The 22,246-nt window shown below is 38.0% G+C and overlaps 1 protein-coding gene across 4 annotated transcripts in view; it reads right to left on the reverse strand.

The window, feature by feature from the left end:
- The window catches only part of LOC149776394 (uncharacterized), a 54,042-nt gene that overhangs the window by 8,436 nt on the left and 23,360 nt on the right, over positions 1 to 22,246 (reverse strand). The window contains exon 1 of one of the 4 annotated variants that reach the window (XM_089940763.1): positions 5,258 to 5,796. The exons of 2 other annotated variants lie outside the window; for them this stretch is intronic. The gene's annotated coding sequence lies outside the window, so the exon portion shown is untranslated. Of the gene's footprint in view, positions 1 to 4,137; positions 4,699 to 5,257; positions 5,797 to 22,246 lie in introns of those variants that run through there. One more of the 4 variants, XM_089940765.1, reaches the window with a different exon arrangement.

Genomic DNA, 22,246 nt, shown 5'->3' on the forward strand with positions numbered 1-22,246 from the left:
GAGTCTTGAAACCCATGACCACTGGATTAAGAGTCCAATCCTCTACCAAATGAAAAACTGCAGCTCCCTACCATGCATTCTGGAGAAGATGCCATATAAAGATTTTCAAGATAGCTGACAGGGCAGCCATTTTTGAGGTTGATGGAGCAGATTAGATTAACATTAGTTTAATACAGGAATAACTACCAATTGCAAGAAAGCAGTGTTTTGTTTCATTTTCTTTGAATGTCAGTAAGGCAATCAGTTTAGAAGAGGCAGCTGTTATGAGATTTTTCTACAGTTTTGGGAGGCTACATTAGCATCATTTTTATTTTGGACCAGCTACATTAAAGGAGAAGTGTTTTAGTTAAAAACCCATGTCAATATACATCCCTTCAAAAAAAGTAGCAACAGCTAAAGTTTACAAGATGGACACCGTCAATCAGCACCATTTTTATTGTTACTAAGTAGGTATCAAAATAAGTTTTTCACTCAAATCTCCATGTTGACGGGACCATCTGTTCAGGTGATGTAGCTATCCAAAAGAAATTCAAGAGAACTAATATGGTTGCCATATTGCAGGTCTGATTGGCATAATTTTCATTTAAGACCAATTAAATATTTTAAAAATTAAAAATTAAAAACATGATGCCCCACTACGGTCAATTCTGCAGAAGTATTGAAAACAAGATTTTCAAAATTGCTAACATTGCCATGATATTTATGTCTAAATGCCAATTTTTATACATAGTATGAACTGTACTGTACTATGTCAACTTGGAAAAAGGTCCAAAGTTTTCTCTGATGGAGTAAAGGAAGTCTTATGTCTAACTAGTACAAAGTTTGTAATGCATACCCGAGTTTCAAAAGACAATGGAGATAAATTTCATTTTGTTACAGTATGTGCAATATGAATTCAATTTGGAGTTTTTCCCAATAATAGAAAACCTGAATTCCAGTTTGAAAACAATTTCTGCAAATCTTACTCTACTGCATCGGCTATCCTATTACCGCATGAAGCCTACTACCATGGTATCTGAGCATTTCTGAGAACTGCCGTGATCATGCATCACATCTGAATGACCCATATGTAAACATATTCCCAAGAAGTCTGCAAAGCCATCAAGTTTATTGGCTGAAAAAAATAATCTATTCATGGAAACAAAATCTAATATTTTCCTTACATGAACACACTCAATTAAGTTATCAAATCCCATTTATACCATATCCAGATTCAATGACATTTCTGTACTTTTCATTTATAAAATCATGCTGACCACAATGTCAACAAATCATCTGCATCACAATTTAAATAAAACAAGCAGAATTGGTCATATGACCTAAGCTCTTAAATAGAAATTTGATATCTAACTTGTGGGGTGTACTGTTAATCTTTTGAGTTTTGTTTCAATTCTTAGATCAGTAGTTATAAAGGAAAGCTACTGAACCCTGTCATCCTTTCTGATTCATAAAAGGCGTTTTCTAAACATGGTGCATACAATTCGAGCTTATAAAGTTGGGGTTAACTAAAAATATTCCACTTACTATAACAAGACAATCATGAAAAATAATTATTCCATAGATATACTACAACTTGGACATACAAAGATTTTAATTAAATTTTGAAAACTTGTATTAAATGTACTTTGTTGCAGATTATGTTTTCCAAATCTGTTATTTCCTTTGCTTTGATACCATACTACCGATGGTGACCATGGTAACTGGGATTTCTTTTTAGAGTACCTCCTGTCAGAGTTCATCTCACAGTACTCTAAACTTTCATTAGAAATAAAAATCATTCACCATGACCAATGTCTCACACAATGACTGCTCCTGCAGTAGGATGAAACATAAAAGTAAGTATAATGAAACATTTTTGGGTGTTTTCTAATTACAATTGTGGTAATAGGATATTGCTGCAAAATCTATTTTCAAAAATAATAATCACTAATTTCTAACCTAATTATTACCAGGGGGTCCCTAACACTGTCAGCTTGTTTGTCATTTCAAACCAAATGGATACCAGCAGTGTAAAAGCAGACAGACAGATGAATGTCCTTTTCTGGAGTCTGGACAAAAGTCCATTTCTGTAAAAACTGTGTCCAATGCTTGCAATGTCTAGTTTTAATATTTCTAAACACACTAAATAAATAAAATGGGGAAACTCTTGTATACATGTTCAAAGAGATGTAACACCAAAATTTATGGATCTATTCAGATTATTGAAGATGGTGAGCTACATCCCATCTGCTTGAAAACACAGACTTGCTGATGCACATATGGCAACTGTATCACTAAAAAAAGACTCCCATTTGATTTGCAGAACCAACAAACTGTGGTCAGGACCCTCTAGCAACAACACTTTAAAAATTTTAAATTGATGAATGACTAAGTTTTCTTAATTTGTTTATATTCTTGATACGTTTTGTTTTTAAAATTGGTATATGGTATTGAGCAAGTTCAGTCTTAAAAATGATATACCACCATGTCGACCAATTCTGCTCGCCAGTTAATTCTGTGCAAAGATACATCATTTCTGTAAACACTGGATCACATGCTATTTTGGGTCAAAAATCCATTTTATATCAAAGAAAAAGATTGTACTAAAGAAAAGTGATATTCATAAAGTGTACAAAAATATCCCACATTTAAACTCGAAATGCATATGAAAATGTGATTTCTAAATGTCAACATGAAGACTCACTTCATGACATTCTGAAACCTATAACCCAGAAAATCCTATTTACTAAGTATCTTTTAGAATCATACAAATAAATACATCATATAAAAGATGGAAATGTATACCTTAAAAAATTCCAAGTTTCCAATTTTGTAAGAAGTTGTCCCACAGGTACAATATCGTCTGCTACCCAATGTGTGAACTTGCCACTAAAATGGGATTCTCAAGAAATTCACTGGCGTATCGACCGTTTCTAAATTCTTTAATAAGTTTTCCCCATAAACAAGACATTGTAAACACATTACATCCTCCTATTCATTGTTGTTTCTCTTTAACATAATAACTAAATTTGTAAAACATGTTGAACTTTACTAAAAAATTTTTTACAAGATCAGTTTAGTTTGCTTAATATCTCTTGCCATTTATTGGCATTGTTACGTTGAATTTTGTAAAACTTAGCTATAAATCTGAACTTATTACTTGACTGAAATGCTGACAGATACAGTTGAGAGTAATGTATTTCATTTCTATAGCCCGATGGATAAACATTACAGCTTTATAAAGTATGTGCAGAATAGGCCGTCATATCGCGAGTCATGAAAACACCGGGGTGGTATCCCATGTGTCCCAAATTATTCTGAACAGAATATTCTGGCGACAATTGCCTCTTTTCAAATGGTAAGCACTGCAGTATTTTATTCTTGTCAATCAGTCGAATTTGGTAAGCATTTTGCTTCAATATTGGAGACGGAAACCTTTGGTGTGCAGCAATGCCTAACAGCATTGTAGTTGTAAAAATTTCCATGGATTCCTGTATTAAACTGAAGGCGGTTCAGACTGCATTGGCTGTCCCATTAGCTGGTTAAAATATGGATGCGATGTCGTGATTGTTTTTATTTTGTACCACAGGGTTCGTTGCAAAGAAAATTTGGAGTATCCGTCCTTGAATCAAGGGATGTGGGTTTTAACCTGTAACAAAAGAAAATTTGGAGTATCTGTCCCTGAATCAAGGGATGGGGGTTCTAACCTGTAACAAATTGTTACAGGTTATAACCCCCATCCCTTGATTTAGGGACGGATACTCCAAATTTTCTTTGTAACGAGGCCCTGTGTTTTGGAATATAAACTGTTTTGTTTCGTTTTGTTTTTTATATCACAATACTAGATATATATATGTTATTAATGCACGAAATTTAAATATATAACAAACTAAACGAGACTCTCTTTTATAGTACGATAGAAAGGGTCCTATGTCAGAAAGGCTCAATGGGGGGGGGGGTAATCAGAGTTAATTTTGTCACTCGGTATGGTTTTTGTTTTCCTTCAGGATTTTGCTTGTTTTGAATACTAAGTTCGCGTCGAGCACCTGTGGAGACTACCCTCACTTCGATGTTACAGGCTGACAAAAAGATTCGCAACTTAAGAGAGTGGTAGGATTGGAGTAAATTATAATTTTGACATTATGTAAACTAATTTACCTTATCTAACCACAAATAAGCCAGATTCACATATAACATCACAGCGAGCTTTTCATCGTTGTAACGTTAAAATAAGGGGAAATAACTTCATAACGACTACGCGGTGTTCAATCAAATTTCTTCAGAAAAAAATAATTTCCATGCCTAACTGCTTTATTTTTTATCTGGCTCACAAAATTCACTTTTTTTTATTGCCACAGGCAGAACACTATCAAACGTCACGTGGCATAATTGTAGATACTGTATTTTCACATGTGAAAATATAAGGATATGTTTCATTTTAAAATCACAGGAGTCTTAACGTCTTATCAATAACCGTGTTTCCCTTTACCCTCATTTACGCTTCAGAGATCCCCAAATTTTTAATTGACTCAGAGTTTTGATACCAAAGTTCGTTTTTTACTCAGCCTGACCCCCAGTTTTGACACCAAAGAGATGATTTTTACTCTCAGTCTTGCACCCCTAGTGGGATACACTGAATAAACTACTTAAAAATCACCCAAGTCTGGCGTTTTATCAATCAAGTACGACGAAATCTTTCAGAGCACAAAATCATCTAGCCGTACTATCGATATACAAGTATATTTATAATACTGATTGGTGATCTCGTGTTCTCCCGTACTTGATTGATAAAACGTCAGTCCAGTTTTGAAAACGTCAGTCTAGTTTTGAAAATATAGCAATCACACACACACACACACACATACACACACGTAACATTATTTTTCGAATAAAACTCAATTTTGCTCTTAAGTATATAAAATACATAATTATAGTCTATTTACTACAAGCTATAAAATTATGAACTAGGTACGATGCAATCTTCATGTGACTGTAAAATTCACGTTGCGGTAGCCGTCGTCTCTCTAGTTATATGAGTAGTAACCCTACTCCTACCTATTGGACGGGGTACTAACATTATCCTATGTGTGTCAACGGAGCAATCCGGGTGTGATTCACACCCTGCGCTATTTTTTTTTATTTTCTTTCTTTTTTGTGTGCCTAATAACAATAATTTAAACATGTTCCTTACATATAATGGAATAAATTGAGTAGACCTCCTATTTAATATCGGAAGTATCGCAAATCATTGTAGAAATAGTTGTAAAATCTCATTTACCTTTCTTATCCTATATTTTTTTTTAGATCGTCCGCCATATTAGTTCAAATAATTACTACTTCCGTTCTCAGCCTCGTTTGATTGTGTGTCGGCATGACGTCACAAGCTTAGAGACCTACTTTCCGCCATATTGCAGACGTGAAAACAATTGCTTAGTAACAGTACAGTAGCGTTAGTTATGTTCGATATGCAAACCATTTTAGTTTACCTGTATTTTGTTTATTATTTCTGTTTTCTGTTCAGAAGTGCTGCATAGCCTTCTGTAAAAGCAGGATATAAAACCACGAATGTGTCTGTCGAATATTGTTATAGACGTAATATATTTTAGGTTGTTAAGGGTGGTAGTGGTGTGACGTTTTATCAATAAAGTACGGCGAAGTCTCAGACAACATGAAATCACCTTATTGGTAATATAAATGAACACAAAGGGTGCAAGCGTGACCACAACCCTCCGCTCGATTCGACTTTTCTCACGCGTCTTTTATCGCTTCAGAATCGCAAGAAGACTGAACAACTACACACGTACATTCAAAAGACAGTACCGTACGCATAACTCTCTTGATTTTCTAGATTATCTGTTGTTTCTACTGATATTTTTTTCATAACAGAAAATAATAGTGGAGAAGAAAATATGATACTTATATGAGAGATGTACTATTTATTATGATGATGATGATGATGAAAATGATTGAGAGATGGGGAAGGAAAAAAAAAACAATAGGAAAGGAGAATATATTACCGATAAGATGATTTCATGTTGTCAGAGATTTACCGTACTTTACTGATAGAACATCAGACTCCTGTGGTACGTGTCACGTACATGTGTACACGACAATATACGCCAATTAGTGTCAAGGCAGTTTGAAGGCTGTTTGTTATATAGTTTGTGTATTGTACACTTTTCATTTATAAAATGAATATAAATGCAAGGTTCATAAGATCAGTTGGCCATTTTTGCAATGTCTTACGTTCACAAAAAGACGCTGGATAGCGATGCTAATGCACGATATTTACAGAAACTTAAAAGTTGTGGAAATTAATGATTGTCCTTATAAATTTCCAGCAAATATTTGGGTAAATTACCCGACAAAATGGCCTGAAGTGACTTGGCCTGATATTTGCAACTATCTTACAGATACACAAGGTAAGTTTGTTTTTTATCAAAATATTTTGTTGAAGTAATTGAACACCTTTTTCTCAAACCTATTTTTCTTTAATTAAACTATATCAAAATCTGAAATTTTCTGTCGGTATTGCTTGTGATCCTAATTATTTTTTTTTTAAAGTTCTCATTAATTTATATTTTTCCATAATTATTATTCTTTATTCTCCTAATAAACCTTGATTAATAAGTACTAAAAGTTGCGTATTTTTCAACCTATGTACATTTATCCACACTGCGTTTATAACAATAATTGCAAATCTTAGGCATATTTTAAAATGTTGTATAAACGTCACCCACACGTTCCTAAAGTCACTAGAACAATGGCGGTCGTTTTCACCTCGGCGGTCGTAAATATGCACTGAAAATGCCCGGATGTGAAAAAGTGCCCGGATTCCCGACCCAACCTTATTTGGAAAGTAAACAAATTGTAGTAAAAATATGGGGCGATTTTTGTCAGAAATTCTATGCATTAAAATTCGGCTTATCGGTAACTTTGAAATTCCACCAAGAAGCCATTATTCGCCACTTGATTGATAAAAAGGATGAATTTGTCATGCTACCCACTGGATTTGGAAAGTCACTGACTTTGTCTTTTCTATATAAAAAAAAAACAAACTGGTTTTCGCAATTAATTCAAGTATCCATTCTCCGTCTTCGTGCGTTATGTCATTCAACAATTAATAACAGCGTAAAATATCTAAATATGTATGGCAAGCCTTATTTAGAAAGGGGTCACGGCGAGAGTCTCACGTTATCTGTCATGGCGGACATGGTGATGTTAGTGTAACCATGCCAATTTATTTTATCGTGTAAGGGCTTAATAAATTCAAAATAAGCCAAACTTCTTTCCCAACATGATTATACTTATGTAGTAGATTTCTACACTATTTGTTTTTTTTTTTCTGACTTTAGTGATGATTTTTTTATTTCTCCATTATATGACATGGGATCAGTGTGTAGCCTCAACCACAACAAATCAAGTTGAGGCTATGACATCGTATCTATCATCTCTCCTGCTACTCAAATTGATATGATGTCCACAAAAAATAACTTTCCCTTGAAAAAAATATATGTAAAAGCAATGCCAGTGATATGAACATTTTTAATACTAGAAATAAATAACTATATTCAAATAGTTTGGATATTTTAAGATGCGTATCTGTCCTTTGGACAACATGCTTTGGAAAAGCCCCCACCCCCCAGCACAGCGAAGTATCGAAATGTATTTTTCACCTCTTCAGAGTCAATTGTTTTGTAGTTTTAAGAGGTTGATTGGCCCCTTCCCATTCAACGCATATTTGTTTCCTGTACATTTCCAGATAATGCAAACATTTTATCACGATCGAGGCTTCCACGAATATAAGTAGATTAAAGCGTTTTATCCCCTATAAAGTTTGATACACTAACAAACTACGCTAAGTCTAAAGCCACATTCGAACTAAACCTGGACAAGCCATTATCCGGGTTTTACCACCACGAATATATTCGTGTATATGTTGTTGTTCTTATTCCACTGGACGTTAATTGAAAAGTTTCAGTAGTACTTATGGTAAAATTGTACGTGTTGGCAGATCTCAGCCTTTTGTGTGTGTTATTTTTAATTTATTTAATTTTTTTTTTTTTTTTGGGGGGGTGTCTTTTTCAGACTTTAGTTCTTCTCTTACCACACAGCCTGGATCATTATATTTGTGCTTGATGTAGATGTACAATAAGGTTTTAGTTTCTTCATCTAGCCCATTTTCGTGCCAAGTTTCTTAAAATATTGTCAAAAGGAGTGTTTGGGGAATTTAGTTTGTAATTGCGCCTACTTAAATTCTGCCTCAAAAATGTGTTTGGTGTTGATGCGCAATAAAATTCAAATTTTCGCATCTCGGGACTTTTTAAAAAAAATACAAAATGCCCGGAACAAGTTTGGAATAATGAGGATTTTTGAGAAATATATTTGTTATTGCTTCACCTGCCTGAAGAACTGAATTGTATTAACCCTGACATTTCAGTAAGGGAGGGTGATGCCACTGCAGTTGCCACCATGAACCAATCTGCCCATCTGTATGTCTGTACATTGGTCTATCTTTTTATCACTTTTTCCACACTACTTGGAAGTTAAACTGAAACTGTGGAGCTTAGTTTTGTGGCTGGTGTTGATATGCAAGACGTTTTCACTTGTTTCCTATGCGGCATTTTTCGGAAATGTCTTTAAAACTAGTTGAAAACTGGAGATGTTGACAACTCGGTTTCTTTATTTCATATGTATGCAACCATATGCAGTAATATTGCTGGACATGTACAGGTGTGTAGGAACCATTCTGAACTTCATTGCTCCAAAGATCTTGATACAGGGGTACTGTAGGAGTTTAAACAATACAACAAAACCATCGAAGAACATGCCTGAAGTGTATACAATCTCTTAAGCGGCTTTCATGCAAACATTTCATTATCAGAAAATACAAAACGATTAAATAAAATATAATTTCATTATTTGAAAATATTATTTTTTTAAAAAAAGTATAGCATTATTTAAGAATATTATTTCAACATATGAAAATATTACTTCGCTTAAATGACATGACATTCTGATAAAAAAAATATTTCGTTTAAACGATATATTTTGAAACGAAAAAAAATCGATTATTTCAGAACGATTTTTGATTTAAACTATTTTAATTCATTATTTTGAAACTGACCTAGGATAAATAGACCATTTATTTCTGCATAATATATTGTGTCAATATGGGTTAAAATACATGATAAACAAGTTTCATTGTGTTCTAGTGGGGATCTTCATGAAATAATCTTCTACGGTTAATGATTGACCCAAAAATTAATTTCATTTCAATAGTGGTTCAATAATTAAAAACAATTTTATTACTTTGATGACAGAAAAGTCTAAAAACGAGATCAATATACTGGAAGAAATAAACATACATACTGAGCTAGAAACAGAGATGGAGAAATATAATCAGTTCCGTACTGAAAATATGTCTACTGTGCTTTCTGAACGCCCTCTCTCTCTCTCTCTCTCTCTCTCTGATTATATCAAACTAACAGTTCGCGGTGAAACAGAGGGTGGGGTCAAAGGTTATGTATTTATGTGTATATTCATTAAAAGTATGTACAAAGTTTGTTTTATTTTTAAAAAAATTAAAATACTGGAAAATAACCATCTCTGAGATCTTTAAACAATAAGATTGTAAGATCAACTGATGCGACAGCCATGTTGGCTATAGGATCGGCACCATTTTTTATTTAGGCTCAACTACGCATCATTGGATGCCACCTGGTGAGATCCCCATGTTTAAATGACCATCCTCCAAACATTGTCAAGATGGCCGCCATGGTCACCATGCTGTATGTGAGATCGGCGCCATTTTAATTATGTAACAATCAGATATCGTAAGTCTTCTAGTGAAAACCCTAAATCGATCATGTTCTGTTAAGGAGTAGCAATAACAAGATTGTCATGACTGCATTAGTGGTGGCATTATGAGATGTGAGATCAGCACCACTTTCATTTAGATTCAACAAAATAACACAAGAAATCTTTTGGCGAAAATCCCACGTCAGTATCACCATCCATGTACGAGTAGATTTTCAACATCAAAGATAAATATCAGCACCATTCTATTGGAGGACAAACCACACATCAAGGGAAATATTCGACTGAAAACCCCATGCCGGTATGACTTTCCATTCATGAGTTGTAGCTAGAAAAAATTTACACTATGTGTTCATTTATGAACAATTAAGCATGATAAGAAATGTTCTGGTGAAAATCTCATATCAATGTGAATCTCAGTCCAGTAGGAGTAGCGATAGCAGCCACGGTAGCTGCTATATGAGACATTGGACAGAAACCATTTTTCTTTAGGACCTAAGAGACGCCATAATAAGACTTTCAGTGAAATCCCATGCTTTTATGATTATCCATTCAGGAGTAGAAATAATAAGATTTTCAAGATGGACACTACTGAACGTCCGAGCAGTATCACTTTCATTTAGGACCAAGTAGACCATGGGGAAAATGCGTGTTCAGTCTCATGCCCAGCTCCCAAGTAGTTTAAGAGGATTAGTGACAGGAAATTGTGCGTAAGGATGGACGGAGAATGGAACACATACAACAGGTGCTAAGACCATCTCTAATATTCTTCAGTGATAACATAATCTTATAACTTTCAGATGTGATGGATATATTAAATGTCACACTGGCATCATTTTCATTTACAATGTTGGACGATAGGCTAAATAAAGTGGCCAGTATATTTGCTGATGGAAGAAACACCGACCAACACGGGAAGCTTCTATCAAGCTTTCTCACACATCCACGCTGGCAGAGCCGTGACTTGAACCCACACGGACAGAGGAGAGATGTGAGTGACCTATTGTTGAGTGCATTAGACCACTCAGTCATCTGGAACTTCATTTTTCAATTAGAACCTGCAAGAAATCAAAATAAGTCTCGTCCACCGCCCAGGCCCTCTTAGCTGCTACTCGCGAGCCAAAAACAAGGGAGTTTGTTACTCAGTCTCATAGTGAACAAGTGTACCAAGTGTCTCCCATCAACTGAAAAAGAAACTCTGCAATCGACTGATGCAAAGGCCATTTTGTGAAGACCAGATGAACCCCTTTCAACATACTGTCGCAGAGGATATTCTTCTTGCCCGATTATGTCGGACTCGCAGATTTATTTCCTGCAAGCTGCCCATCGGAGGTTGTTCCCGACTTAATCGCAAAGAGAAATAGTTTGTATACCTCCCTCGCGCCTGAGATACACTACTGCTGGTGTGTTTATTTGAAGGGTCACTTCTTCCCTAGAGTAAAATCCCATAAGAACAACACCCAATCGACCAGCAGATACAGGACGGCAAAATATCGATGCAGAAATTCCTGGAATTAATGACAAACAAAATCTTGTACTAAATGATATGTTTTTGGTTCATGTTGATGTTGTTGAGTACGCGTTAACAATGGACAAATCTCCATGGACTCTAGGATAGGCTATAACGATTAATTCGTCACAGGGATAAACTATTGCGGGTACTAATATCTGGATTGAAGATGATCGTATTGAATGGTCATAATTAGTTTATTTAGCAGTCTCGAGCCAGAAGAATATCTCAGCTACAGAGGGTTATCACAGACTGCGCCATGACTCGGGTAACCATTGATAGCAACGGCGATGATATAGTAAGGAAAATAAGTTATCAGCAGTGTGACAAAAAAATAAGCGTGACTTTGATCTCGGTGCTGAATTTATCATGACACTGAAACAACAAATAAAAAGAATAAGACAAACAAAATAGCATAATTTCAGATATCGTATACGGCAACAAACGAACTTATTGTCGCATGGTATTTCTGCGATCCCGTGTATAAACCTATATCTACTATTAATCTGTTTGAATCAGCTCGCGATTTTCAAAATGGTTTTCAAAACCGTATATGCCGCAAATCAACTGTTTGATTGCTAATAAGTTGATATCTTTAAATACCTTCATTTCTTGTACATGTTTTATGATCATGTTCAAATTTCATATTAATAATTGTATATATTATAATTTTATTATTATGTGATGCAGTGTATATAAACATGTATATATTAGAACGGGGTGGTCCATCTTCTTCAATCCGCGGGCCACATGAACTAAAATTGTAAAATTCGTAGGTCCTGCATGCTGATTTAGATTATAATTGTAGAACTAATTTTGCATGAGCGCGGGCTATACAAAAGATTCCCGCGGGCAACATTTGACTTGTGGGACTGGAGTCGGACGACCCTGTTCTTGAAAATTGTTCTTTGGAATATTATATAGTACGGCAACGTGAGTAGCTTAAGGGGACGATTCAGCCTCAATGGGAATTAGCATTACACCCCCGCCCCCCCAGGACTGTTTAGCCTCAAGGGAAATTTAACATGGACGAAAAATCGTGGGACTGTTTAGCCTCAAGGGGAATTCAACATGTTAATATGGGAATAAACAGGGTGGGCCTGTTTAGCCTCAAGAGGATATGAACAATGGTAAAAAAAAGTCTTGGGTCACTCTATTTATTTTTTTTAAAAAAAAAAAAATTAAAAAAATTAAAAAAAATAAAAAAATAAAAAAAAATGGGGTAGGCAATGGAAAGTCAATCTCTTTTCGAGAAATGTGGGTGGCCCTGAAAAGGGCCTTTGTGTTTATGTTAATGTATCCATTAACATAAGGGGCACCGCATTGGTCTTCTTCTTGTCCTTAGGCTGCGCCTCACTGTAGGACCGTAAATCAAGACTCTTTTGAGGCATCCTTGTCTTTCTACGTAGATCCTACGTATCCACAGACTGGTGTCTGTCCTGTGGACAACTGTCCACTTGGACCGAACATACATGGGTATGTCCGTCCGGAACATCATTGAAGACACAAGCGTAGAAGATTGCACATCGGTCCACATCTTGAGGCGCCGAGAACAGGTGAATCAATGCAGTGAACTGCACTTATTTATAGGTAGAGGTAGATTGAAACGGATTGAGTTCATTGACCAATCCAAACACGCGTTACAAAATTCTGTCAGCCCGCATCCAATCCGAAGAGAGCAGTCTGTGACGTCACGTGGTCTATATAGATTCGCTAGCGCCTGTGTGCAGTCAATCTATGCGACAGTGATTCAACATGACGGAAACTCAGAAAACGATTCATCGGGGTGCACCAGCAGTGGAGACCGTCCAAGGGAACCCGGACTTACTTTCAGAAGAGGTAAATTGGGATTTTGTGGATTTTCTTACCTCGCAAGAATTTGTTGCGGAACCTTCGTCACCTTCATTACCGCAAGTGGAGAATTTTAGACAGAGACAGAAAGAAGAATTGGAGAAATTTATACAACGACAAAATGAAGCGTAACAAGCTTTTCTCCTACAGCAACAGCAGCAAGAAGAAGAGGTAAGAAGAAAAACAAGAAGAAGAAGTAGCAGCAAAGAAACAAGAGGGTGAAAATCAAACGGTCACGGTACTGTTGGACATTTTAGCGGAGTTAAGAAGTCTGAAACAAATGTATCAGACTTCTTTATTACGACCGAAAAGAATACGACCTTCCCGAGATAAACACGTCAACCCTGTGACTAAGCCTACCGTACCACCCTTAGTGATTTCAACCAAATCATCATCATCAACAGTACGCAGTCCAGAAGTAGGCCTTGGCCGTGGCAAAGGCTTAAGGCAGTTAAAGTTGATTGCTTAAACTCACCCCTACACCAAAAAAGGCCCTTTTCAGGGCCACACACGTCTCTCGAAAAGAGATACACTTTCAATTGCCAGTAACTCAAAAAAAAAAAAAAAAAAAAAAAAACATTTTACCCCTATAGTACGTGTATATGAGTGCGTGAGTGTAGCTTCTTATTTTAAAATCAAAACTCAAAGACACTTACCTTATATAATTAATTTATTCTTTTCTCAATAGTTACAATCCAATTCACAATTCACAACATAACACTTTAAAAAGTTCATAGACTTCTTCTATCTCATTGTTTACTCTCTGTTTTTTCCATTTCTTCACCGTCACAGTCTTTTCCTCTTCTTCCTTCTCACTTTCTTCCCTTCTTCTTTTCTTCTCCTGTTTCTTTTTCTTCACCTGGCTGCTTTCTTCCTCTGAAGAATCCCTCTCTTCTTCTGAAGAATCCCTCTTTTCTTCTGACTCCTCTTATTTCTTTTTTGGGCAATCTGGAGACCAATGTCCTTTTTCTTTACAATAATAACAGGTATCTTGACTTTTGTCTTTTCTAGCCCCTGTTTTTCTTTTTTGACGGTCTGGACACTCTGAAGACCAATGCCCTTTCTTTTGAAAGATATAGCAAGTATCTTGACTTTTATCTTGAAAGGAAGGAGAGTAGTCCGTCGGCTGGTCTGAAGAGAATTTTCTAATGATCCCTCGCAAAGCTCTGATGAAACGTTCGATTTGGCTAGTCTCTTCCATCGTTGTGCTCGGTTTGAGAGTGAAATGAATAGTGAAAGGACAAGACACACACCCTTTTATATACCCTGGTCTGCCATGACTATAAATTAGTCTATGGTGTTTAAACTTGAGTCATTTGACGTTTTTCACTCAAGATGAAACGATCCTATTCATTCGAGAAGAAAGAAGAAGTAAGAGGCAGAAACGTGATCTATCGCCTCGTACCAGGGCTGAAGTCTTGGCACAAATTCATGCCAGTGATTTTGAAGAGGACATGAGTGAACCAGAATCCGAACCCTCTAAACAAAGTTCACCAGCCTTAGTCAACCCTGAAAAGTACTATTCCATTCGAGAGACCGAAAAGCGCTCCTCTAGAAAATTTAGAACCACGGCTTACAAATACTCAGTGAAGTTTAAAGATTTCAAGGCTGAAGTACCGTTAGATAAAGCAGAAGGGTTCATCACTGGGGTGTGGGATTCTTTGCTCACCGCAATATAACAATCTGCAGGACACCAACGCCATTGTACTCACCTTCAACAGGCCAACTGTACCCAAAGTGGTAAAAGTTGGCTTTTTGCAAGTAAAGGTAGAGATTTACATTCCCAACCCCCTTCGGTGCTATAAATGTCAAAAATACGGCCATCACGAAGACCGCTGCTCCAAGAGCCAAATATGTGACCGATGCGGAGACAATGATCATCAGGAATCTGATTGTAGAGCAACTCCGCATTGTGTCAACTGCGGAAAAGAGCACCACGCAAATTCCAAGGATTGCGATACCTGGAAACAGGAGAAGGAAATTCAGAGGGTAAAATACACAAATAATATTCCCTATCCAGAAGCCAGAAAAATTGTACAGGCAAAAACAGCCCATCCTGGCCCATCCTTCTCCACTGTAGTGAAGAGCAATCCTAAAACAACGAAGGACGCTCAAACACAAACAGAAGCACCCGATTCAACACCAAATTCAAACACCCCCCATTACCAAGCACAGAAAAACACGGCATCTACTCAGACTACATTTAATAATACCCAACAACCTAAATCACCAAAGAGTAAAAAATCTCACGGAAACAGGCAACAAAAGGGGTCAGATGACCCCATCAAACTTTATAACAGGTTTGAAGACATCGAGAGCATGGATGCAGAAGAATCTGCTCCATGCGCCCAAGGGAACTCCAGACCTACAAACAAAAAATTCACCCCCGTACTTCCTCCAGAGAAAAAACCAAACAAATTCCCTCTGCGAAAGGTCTAACCTAGCTCCACAATCTTTAATTTAAATTTATAATGAAAAACACTATCATACAATGGAATTGTCGAGGACTTAAAGCAAATTACAATGATATTCTCCTGCTTTTAAACGAACATGATCCTGCGGTACTATGCCTTCAAGAAACATTCTTGAAAGATACGGACAATATCACATTTAAAAACTACTCCCTGTTTAACACCTGCTCTCCAAATGTTGATAGGGCATCAGGAGGAGTTTCTGTTATTGTAAACAACAGAGCTCCTCATAGTTTCATTCATTTAAACACCAATTTACAAGCCATTGCTGTAAGCGTCACTCTACATCGAGAGATTACATTTTGCTCTATTTATTTACCACCAAACACTAACCTAGTACCAAACGAACTCAACAATCTTGTTCAACAGCTTCCCGCACCCTTTGTTTTACTCGGGGATTTTAATGCCCATAACATTTTATGGGGATCAAATCATATAAGTGATAGAGGTCACAAAGTTGAAGACTTTATTTCTAGACACGATCTGTGTCTATATAATACCAAAACACCTACATATTTACACCCAGGCACGGGTACATACACATGCATCGATTTGACAATTTGTTCTCCTTCGCTGCTTTTGGACTATGAATGGAAGGTCGCTGATGACCTTCACAGCAGCGATCACTTCCCAATCTTTCTTGTAAATCTTAACTCTACAGTCGATGAAGTAATTCCACAATGGAATTTAAAGAAGGCCGACTGGGCCAAGTTCGAAACACTCTGTAAAACTAGGCTGAATGAGGATACAGTTTTCAATGTTGACGACACCATTCAGCATTTTACATCTATTTTAATAGAGATTGCAGAAGAATCCGTTCCCAAGTCCTCGCCATATTGTAAAAGAACCCAAAAACCTTGGGTGACTAAGGAATGTAAGGAAGCCATTAAACTACGCCGAGAAGCATTAAGGAAATTTAATAATCAACCGACGCCCGAAAACTTAAATATATATCGCATTGCCCGGGCCAAAGCTCGCCGCATAATCAAAGAAAGTAAAAGAGCATCATGGAAGAAGTATGTTTCTTCTTTAAACTCTCGTTCCTCTGTTAAAAACGTTTGGGACACTATACGCAAAATAAACGGAAAGAGAAAGCAAAACCCTCTCCGACATCTGACACTGAACAATAACAACTTTAGTTCAAAACGTGACATTGCAAATATTCTTGCTGACAGTTTCTCGAAATATTCCTCGTCATCTAATTATTCAGAAGCCTTCCGAAAACTTAAAACTCAAAAAGAAAAGTTACGTTTAAAATTCACATCCAACAACTCGGAAAGTTATAATCAATTGTTCTCACTATCGGAGCTTAGGAAGGCTTTAGATAAGGCCCATGATACATCCGCTGGGCCTGACGAGATACATTACCAGTTTCTGAAACACCTTCCAGAATCATCATTAACATCTCTTTTGAAACTCTTCAATGATTTATGGATTACTGGTAATGTACCAAAAATCTGGAAAGAAGCAACTGTCATACCAGTCCCCAAACCCGGTAAAGATAGCGAAGACCCCAACAGCTATCGACCAATTGCACTCACAAGCTGTGTGTGCAAAACAATGGAACGAATGATCAATTCTCGGCTTGTCTGGTATTTGGAAACTAACAATTTAATATCTCCTTTCCAAAGTGGCTTTCGATATGGCCGGAGCACCAATGATCATCTGGTTAGACTGGAAACATTTATTCGCGATGCATTTATTAAGAAAGAACATTTAGTAGCGGTTTTCTTTGATTTAGAAAAGGCCTATGACACGACATGGAAGTACGGGATACTAAATGACCTGAACGATCTAGGTCTAAAAGGCCGTCTGCCCTCTTTCATATCCAACTTTCTCTCCGACAGAGAATTCAAAGTACGAATGGGCTCTACCCTCTCAGATCTGCACGAGCAAGAGATGGGTGTGCCCCAGGGCAGTATTTTATCTGTGACGCTCTTTAACATCAAAATTAATAGCATCACCAAGTGTTTGACTCCTGGTGTGGATTGTTCATTATACGTTGATGATTTTCTAATATGTTATCGGTCAAAGCACATGCATACAATTGAAAGACAACTGCAGCAAAATATAAACAAAATTCAAAATTGGGCCAATGCAAACGGTTTCAAATTCTCGAAATCAAAAACGGTATGCATGCATTTCTGTCAGTTACGAAAACATCACGATGAACCGAACCTCACACTGGATGGAACACCTATTCCAGTTGTTGAGGAAACCAAATTTTTAGATATAATCTTTGACAGAAAACTGACCTTTATTCCACACCTAAAGAACTTAAAAGCTAAATGCTTAAAAGCACTTAACCTACTTAAAGTAGTAGCGCACACTGACTGGGGTGCTGATAGAAAAGTCATCCTAAATTTATACAGAACGTTTATTCGCTCCAAACTAGACTATGGATGCGTTGTGTATGGTTCTGCCAGATCCAATTCATCATCAGGGAATAAGACTGGCTCTGGGAGCATTTAAAACATCCCCGTGTGAAAGCCTTCTAGCTGAGGCGAATGAACCACCGTTATCGCATCGTAGAGAAATGCTTTCCGCACAGTATGCTCTCAAATTAAAATCAAACCCTCTGAATCCTGCTTTTTCGGCTGTTTTTCAACCCAAATACAAAACTTTATACGAAAATAAACCAAACGCCATACCTTCCTTTGGCATTAGAATATCATCCAGCCTTGACACTACAAATATAGATCTTTCAAAAATTCAGAAAACATCCATCTCCGAAACACCACCCTGGCTAATTAAACAACCAAAAGTACGTTTTACGCTACACGATGGGAAAAAGTCCGAAACAAACCCTTCTATCTTCCACAACTCTTACCATGAACTCCTCGCCGAATTTAAAAACTACACCAGAATTTACACTGATGGATCAAAGGATGAGGAAAAGGCTGCTGCAGCCTTTGTTTGTGGAAATCACACAACGCAAGTTCGCTTACCAAATGGAGCATCAATTTTTACAGCCGAAATCAGAGCAATAGACCTTGCTCTGCAACATATAGAAAAGAAACATATTTTAAACAGTATCATCTTCTCCGACTCGCTATCAGTACTCCAGTCGCTACACAATAGAAAACTGGAGAACCCATTATTGAAAAACATACTCGTAAAAAATACCGAGCTGAGTGTCTCCCACAATATAATATACTGTTGGTTACCTAGCCACATTGGTATTAAAGGTAACGAAAAAGCAGATCGCGCTGCTAAAATGGCCCTTTCTCAAGAACCGTCTGATTTTAAAATACCATATACTGATTTTAAACCTTGTATCAGAAAGTTCTTACGTCAGAAGTGGCAGGCATCATGGAATGATGCTGTAAATAACAAACTTCACGCAATCAAACCAGCTCTAGGAGAATGGACTCCTTCCTACAGAACCATTCGTAGGGAGGAGGTAGTCATTGCAAGAATCCGAATTGGTCATACTTATATCACCCACACCCACATACTAAAAGGTGAAGACCCACCAGAGTGCGTTTCTTGCAATGAACCATTCACTGTCAAGCACTTTATGATAGAGTGCTTTGACCTACAACCCACGCGCGATCGTTATTACATTGTGCATGACATGAAAGAACTTTTTGATAATATAAACATCACTCGTATTATAGAGTTCTTGAAAGCCGTAAATATTTACTTTAAACTCTGACTTTTATGCTATCACCTTATGCAGTTTTATGCAATATATGTACCGTCCCATTTTAATACCTATTCATCTTTTTTACATCTCCCGTTGATCGGGAAGCTTTATTTTGCACCGTTACCATCTTACCGTTTTTAATTTCAACCATTTGTTCTTTTATATCGCTGGTCGATATAGGACCTTTTATAAGTTTTAAAAGATTATACAAATAACACTTTGTTTGGCGCTAAATAGCCTAAAAGTGCTGATGCGCCGTTAAAAAATAATCAATCAATCAATCAATCTTTGCTCACCGCACTCAAGCGACAATGTCAACCCAAAGAAGACGATCGCTTGAGACTTTCCATACAACACGACGGTTTGAAATCCCCTGTTTGATCGAGTTTAGCAGACCCGCTGAATTGACTGCTTCCAAAGTCATGGACAAGATTCAACACGTGCAATAATCTAATGACCAGTTTGACATCACCGATGGAAAAGCCACACTGGACATGACCCACGTCCCTCCTCCTCAAGGGACCGGACAACGCAATAAGGTGTTATTGGTGAACGACCTTCGCAGCACCAAAAAGAGTCTCGTCCAAATTCACAATTCTCAAGACCAGATGTGTTTAGCCCGAGCCATTGTGGTGGGACGAACCTATGCCGACAAGAGCGACACGACTGAATGGAAAAGAGCCTGGAAAACTATTCGACAATCGGACCGAGCCAAACAACGAAACGAAGCAGAACTCCTGTTGCAACAAGCCGGACTGTCCAAAGACACACCCTGTGGCATTCCTGAAATGCAAAAAATGCAAGATGTCCTAGCTCCATTCTATACCTTGAAAGTACACCCTCAAGAAGTGCGCGGACCTCTGTTGTTTCGAGGCCAAGACTTTAAGGACGGAAAATACATTCATGTCTATTATCACGATGACCATTTAGATACCATTACCAGTATCACTGCATTCCTGGGATACGGTTATTACTGTGAGAAATGTGACCGTGGTTATAATAATCGAGAGCAACACAAACATCGCGGATCGAAATGCTCAGGATGTTTGGCCTCTCAACCCTGTCTGAGAGAAGGACAAGAAAGAGTACATTGTCCTGCTTGTCTGCGCACGTTTGTCAGCCCTGCCTGTTACCAGCAACATCTGAAGACGCAAGGTTCACAGCAGAAATGTGCTTGTCAACTCCTGAGATTGTGCCCTACGTGTGGACAAGGCCTACGTGCCAATAATGTCAAGACACACGTATGTCAAGGAAAGAAAAAATGTCACATTTGTCACCACATCGTGGACTTGGAACACCAATGCTACGTGCAAAAATACCAACCCCACCAGAGAAAGAGGACGGTCACAAGAAGAAAGGCAATTTCATCTTTTTTGATTTCGAATGCATGCAAGAGACCGGCATTCACATTCCTAATTTCTGCGTGGCTCATCGAGCGTGCGAGAAGTGCATTCAGGAACCTATCTTCAGTCATTGCCCTCACTGTAGTAAGATTCCCGGAGGGCGTGAAAAAATCTTTCGAGGACCGAACACGTTAGCCGATTTTGCCCAATGGGTCTTAGACCCCATCGACAAGACGTGGAGCCAAGAGGACATCGAACGTTACGGAGATTGTCATCGTCATGCCACGGTGATGGCTCACAATTTCTCCGGATACGATGGACATTTTCTTCTCAGATACTATACGGAACAAGGCACCGAGCGTCCTAAAGTCACTTTGAACGGAGCCAAAATCATTTTCATGCAAGTGGGACAAGTACAGTTTAAAGATTTGATGAGTTACTTGGCCATGCCTTTGAGCCGAATGCATAAAACGTTTGGAATGACAGAAATGGCTAAAGGGTACTTTCCACACTTTTTCAATACGGAAGCCAATCAACACGCTGTTCTACCCCATTTACCTGAGGCTCACTATTACGACCCTGACAACATGCGTACCGAACAACGAGAAGCTTTCTACGCTTGGTACCAGGCTCACGCCTCGGACCCTATCGACTTTCAGGAAGAAATATTAAAGTATTGTCGTTCCGACGTGGACATTTTACGGCGTTGCTGTGGAAAATTTCGAGAACTGTTCATGGAACACGGAGGGGTCGATCCTTTGAAAGAAGCTTGCACCATTGCCAAAGCGTGTTCCTTAGTGTATCGACAACGATTCATGCCTGAAAACACCGTAGCTGTCATCAGTCCTCAAACGACCCACTATGTCAAACGTCAATACTCGGTCAAAGCCCTACGTTGGTTACATTACTTGTGCTACAAGGAAGACAAATGGATTCAGCATGCCCGCAACGGAGGGGGCGAAAAGACCATCGGAACGCATTCGGTCGAAGGCTGGGACTTAGAAAACCCCAAGATCGTATACGAGTTTAACGGTTGCTTATTTCACGGATGTCCCGTCTGTTATCCTGACCGTGGCACTAAAAATCAGTTTTTACAACGAACCATGGAAGACCTGTACCAGGCCACTTGTCAGCGACGCCTAAAGTTAGAACAGGAAGGATACCAAGTGGTGGAAATGTGGGAACACGAATACGATCACCGTTTGAAAACCGATCCCGAGTTTAAACGCCTCGTGGAAAGTTACCAGTTCATGGACCCGCTGAACCCGAGGGATAGTTTGTACGGAGGAAGGACCAATGCCACCTGTTTGCTGTACCAAGCCGACGAAGAGAAAGGAGAAGAAATCAAATACTTGGACGTGTGTTCGCTGTATCCCTACGTGTGCAAATATTGTCGCTTTCCTGTAGGGCACCCACAATTGTTGAGGGAACACATCGACCTGAAAAACATTCGACAATACGAAGGTCTGATCAAGTGCAAAGTCTTGCCTCCCACGGACTTGTACCATCCCGTGCTACCTCACCATTGCCAAGGCAAACTGATGTTTCCTTTGTGCCGTACTTGTGCCGAAACGTGCAACCAAGATCAGCCTTGTCAGCACACCCAGGAAGAACGTGCCTTGAC

Source organism: Sinohyriopsis cumingii, chromosome 18 (genome assembly GCF_028554795.1).
Source record: "Sinohyriopsis cumingii isolate HCF-2022 chromosome 18, ASM2855479v2, whole genome shotgun sequence".
Classification (NCBI taxonomy): Eukaryota; Metazoa; Mollusca; class Bivalvia; order Unionida; family Unionidae; genus Sinohyriopsis; species Sinohyriopsis cumingii.